General features: G+C 43.9%; 1 pseudogene; it reads right to left on the bottom strand.

Annotated features, from left to right (window-relative positions):
* On the bottom strand, positions 1-2,195 carry LOC122323818 (annotated as a pseudogene).
* Positions 2,196-5,144: the final 2,949 nt, after the last annotated feature.

Raw genomic sequence — 5,144 nt, 5'->3', positions numbered from 1 at the left:
CTAGGACTGGAGGGATGAAGGGGCTAACTTAAACCATTCGTGTAAGTGCATCTCATCCAGGTGAAGCCTCTGCTCTGGGTCACTCTTTAGGCAACCTCGAATAAAAGCGACAGCATTCTGTGAAGAAAGATGGAGAGAATTTTACTTGCTCTCCAAGTTGCAAAACTTGGAGATACTTTTTTTAAAAGCCACTGTTTTCTCAGTTTTGCATTTGTTCTTTTGTACTGAAGCTCTCACCGTCGGAGATGCCTGGCTCTTCCACGCATCGGCATCCATCAAACCGATGTCGCTGCTGTCTGGGAAAAGTCTGGTCATCATCGAAACAGCAGCACCCCCAGCGACCACACTGTGGCCTGCTTCCCGTCGTACTCGCCCTTCTCGATGTACTCCGGAGGGCAGTACCTTGCTGTCCCTGCAGGAAAACGTTTGTCACATGTGAAAGTCTGCTCTACCAACGGAACTTAATTTTAATGACAAATTACACTATGACTGGGTTTTCTTCTTCTGAGAAAGCTGTTAGTTGTGAGTCCCATCTAAACAGAGTGCTCATTAAAATCCCAAACTACGTTCAAGAAATAATACATACCACTATAGGTGGTGTAGGAGGTCTTTTTAAGGAGGTCTCCACAGCCAAAATCGATAAGTTTGACCTCTAGGGTCTCTACGTTGACCAGGATGTTTGGCATTTTGATGTCGATGGAAGACACTCTTGGAACAGCAAGCAGCAGCAGCATCGGTCACCTGCCGCATGAAATGACGTGCCATCTCCTCGCTGAAGTGGCCATCGTAATGCGCCCAAAAACTCAGCATGTCCATGCAATGCGAGGGCCGCTCTAGGACCATAATGTACTGGTCCGGTTGGTCCTCCCAGTCCAGTAGCTTTATGATGTGGGGACAGCTGGGGCCTTGATTGGCCATGAGAGTTAGGGCCACCTCCAGAGGAACTGGTCTGGGATGCTCAGGCTAGAAAATATATTTTTTTTTATAACTGTACACTGATACCCTGATACAGCATCTGTCGTCTCATTGAGGACATAAATATATAAACAACAAAAACTTAATAAAAAACTTAATAAAATATTTTTATTGCTGTGAAAAACTTCTGAAAGTTCTGATGTCTACTTACAAGGCTTAAGTGCGGCTCGTTCTCTGTCTTCACCGTGAACTTCACAGCCACTGGAAGGCCGTCTTCACGGCGGGTCCTTCAAAAGCGGAGCCGCATCCTCCTTCTCCCAACTTCTTGCCAATACAATATTTCCAGCAAATGCGGTCTATTAAAACATAATAATTATTCATTTTAAAGATGAATACAGTGTACCTGAAGGTGGCATACCATACTTATTCATACTAAATTCTATATTTATTTCAATGACTTCAAATTGTTTGAGAAATATATGGAATATATGTGGTGTTTGAACAATGAAATATGAGAAAGGTATGAGAAGAAATGTTACAGCTGCAAAATGTAAAACACGCTGTCCTATAATAAACCCGTGAGAAGAAACGCTTGTGTTTGAACACAACCGTAAAGTCAGACTCGGTTCTCGTTATCTTATCACAGTCCAGCTGTCTCTGCACACCTGGACTGTCCTGATCTTGAAGCTGGACGTCCTCCACTTGCTGGTCCTCAGCAGTGACAGCAGGGACAACAGCAGCACTGGAAGGAAGCTCCTGATGATCGCCGTCCTCTACAGTAGTTACGACGTCCTGTAGAGAAGTCTGATCTAAAGCGAGGAACATCAACCAGAGCTTGTTTTAATAAACACAGATGAAATATTGCAGACTTGTATTAGTAATAGCAGGGTGAATACTTTTGACATCTTCAAAATATGGTTAATATGTTTTTTTGTGTGTGTAAAAGACATTCTTGATGTACAAAGCTTCTGGAGCATGTCAGTTACCATCAGTGCACCTCCTGGATGGGACCGTGTCCTGCTCCACCTCTCCCTGCTCCACCTGCTCATCCTGAGCACTGGTGGATTTCGGATGGGGAAACAAGAGAAGAAAGCAGCAAACTTCCGAAACCACTTCTGTTTCTGCCTCTTCTTCTTGCTTTTCTCTCCCTTTCTCTCTTTCCCGCCTCCCTCGCCGTCAGGACGAGGATGGAGCTCCACCGAGCGGTCGGTGGGTGTCCTCTCACGTCCTCCATCCGCTTTCTTTTTACGGGATACTCGCAACAAAACGAAAAACTCCATCACAACTGTAAAAACTGTGCCAACAACGTTAACTACACTGAACTCCTTACTCGCTACAAGCGGAGCAGGTGAGTTTCGCGCTTTATATAGAAGCACGTGACGTTCTAAATTATTTTATTACGCCATAAGGATTCATGATCCGAGAATTCTGTAAGATTCAAAAAAAAAAAAAAAAAAAAAAAAAAAAAACTGTAAGATACCCACAAACATTAAACAGTGGTGTCTAATGATGAATGATGTAAAAATATATATATTAAATGCGCTTGTATGTAGTGTCGTGTGTGTGTGTGTATAAATGTAACGTTTTTATTAATATGTTTTCCTTTAGAATATTCTTCTGTATTTTTACAGATCTCGGTTACAGGTGTGGCCTGATGAGACTTTGTATCTCATGTTATTAACAGAAAAAAGCAAGGGATTGTCAAGGAAAACAATAAATGTACAATATTGATTTCGATATATAAAAAAAAAAACGAACATGACAATTGTACATTTCTCTCTTCAAATGCAGCCATAATTCTGTGTTCATGTGGAGACGGAGCTGTAGATTTTGGGTCTGTGGAGACTCCGCTGTTCTGTTACAATAGAATGGCTCATTCATTCAAAGCAAGCATGTCGAAAAGGGTCTGCAACATGGATTGAGCACACCGTCTGAGTAATACAGCATGTTTTGATAGAGACATCTGGGAATTTTTCGCAGTTTTGTGTACAGTGCATGTGGACCAGAGGCTCGGCCGTCCCCAGATCTAGCGTCGTCCACGGATTCAGGTCGGGTCCAGGTTTTGTGGCCAACGGTTCAGACATTCAACGCAACATTCCACCTCTTGGCACTCATCTTTTCTTGAAAAGAAAAAAAAGGAAAAGAAAAAATCAAAAAAATTAATAAATACAAGAGGGAAAAAGTTAAGAAAATTTATATTTATTCAAGTTTGACTTGAAAAAGGTTGCAAGTATATTTGATTTTCTTCTCGTTCTAAAGAAAATGTTCTAAAACGGATCCCATTGGATGGTGCTGTACTGAAGTGGACTGGACCGTGTTCATTCTCGTTGTGTTGTTCAATGCAGCAGACACTGGTTGAATGAGGAGCGAGGTCACAGTTTGTGGAGATGGGAAAATTGCCACACAATATGAATTTTTAATTGTTTCTTGTTTTGAGAAAATAAAATTCATTTACTAATCCCTGTGTTTGTCTGCCATCGTTCTCCAGCATAACATGCTACCAAAAAAACCACTAAAACACCACTTAACATGCAGCAGAGCATCTAGACACCAGTGCTAAAACATACTAAAGACTTCAGTGGGACAAAAGAATCAAATCAAATCTAGAGGTAATTCAAAAGATTAAATATATAACGTTAAGCCACAGATGTACTAATGGGGGAAATCTCTATATAAAATATGTTAAGTGGTAATTAAGTGTAACAAACCATGTAAAAATCAAACACATTACATCCATATTTTAAACCGAGAAGAAAATCACCTGTCAATTTTGAGTAAATGAAGAATAAATTCATACTAGCATACACATGTAGCACATCTTTTTATTCTTTTTGGACCTCTGCAGGCTTCTTGTAAATTAAACTGTATATTGTACGTTATGCTGACAGACAAAAAGTTACATTCGGGTGCAAAGAAAGTAACTGAGATATAAAAAAATTGTTGCTTACATTTATATTAATCAGAACTTCAATAGCAGTTGGTTCTGAAGACATTATTATTTGTTCAGTATTTTTGTACGCAGAGAACGTCCAAACCAAATTAAAAACAATAATTTAATTAATGTTCAACAAATAAAAACTACCTATAATACTGTGACGAGCGTCCCGAGCAGCCATCAGCGTCGTCCTGGTAACAGACGAGGAGCACCTGCATGCACTCGTTACAGGCTGACCGGTCTCAGCTGTTGCTTGTCAGCAGGGCGGGATAAAAGGCCACGCAGCACAGTGTCAGGGAGAACTGTCTCCATGCTAGAGATAACTAACGGATCTTCTCTTATCCCGCAGAAAGCAGTGTATAGACCGGTCAGACGGCACCAGAGGACACGGATTCACCACGCACCTTAGAGAAGGAGAGAACGAAGGAAGAGGAAGAGAGAGAGGAAGCACGAGCACCTTCACGGCACGGACTGGCACAACCACCTACACTTCTAGAAGAATATTTGTTTTTTTGTTAATAAAACCACCCTCTGGGGTTTTTGATTTGAGCCTCCTTGCTGTGTGTTTCTTCACCCCGTCACACTGGTGGAGAATGCAGGCAAAAGTGTGAAGAAACACCGGCAAGCGATCTCGTCTCCCCCCCCCTTACTTTTTTTTCTTCTTGTCTCCCCGTTTAGTTTGCCGTGTGGCGTAGCGCTCCTTCCCCCCCCCGTCATGGAAGAGCTGCTACAAAGGCTCACCGAGATTAGCGTCCGCCAGCAACAAATCGTGGAACACCTGGCTACTCGACAGGGCGAACGGAGCAGGAGCTCGTCGCCCTACGAACCGCCGCTGCCCAAAAGATTCCGCTACCGGACCCTCGAGCCCAAGCCACCAAACTGCTGCCAAAAATGTCTGCGGATGACGATCCAGAAGCCTACCTAAAAATGTTTGAAACGACAGCCAACGCGGAAGGTTGGCACCCTGAGGAATGGGCGCGGATACTAGCCCCCCTCTTAACCGGCGAGGCGCAGCGCGCGTATTTCTCCCTTTCTTTCGAGGCGGCAGAGGACTACACGGAAGTGCGCCGAGAAATCTCTCCGGCTCGGCCTCTCACCGATCGCAGCGGCCCAGCAGTTTCACAGCTGGGAGTATAACCCCCGCCTCCCCGCCCGTGCGCAAGCAGCGGACCTCGCGCGCCTTACGCAACACTGGCTCCTCGACGGGACCTCAACCGCGAGTCAAGTGGCGGAGCGAGTCATGGTCGATCGGTTTTTGAGAGCCCTTCCCCGCTCCCACAGACAGGCAGTCCGA

This window comes from Puntigrus tetrazona, chromosome 19, assembly GCF_018831695.1.
Source record: "Puntigrus tetrazona isolate hp1 chromosome 19, ASM1883169v1, whole genome shotgun sequence".
NCBI lineage: Eukaryota > Metazoa > Chordata > Actinopteri > Cypriniformes > Cyprinidae > Puntigrus > Puntigrus tetrazona.
Note: the sequence above shows the minus strand (reverse complement) of the source record. Positions and strands in the feature narration are given on the sequence as shown.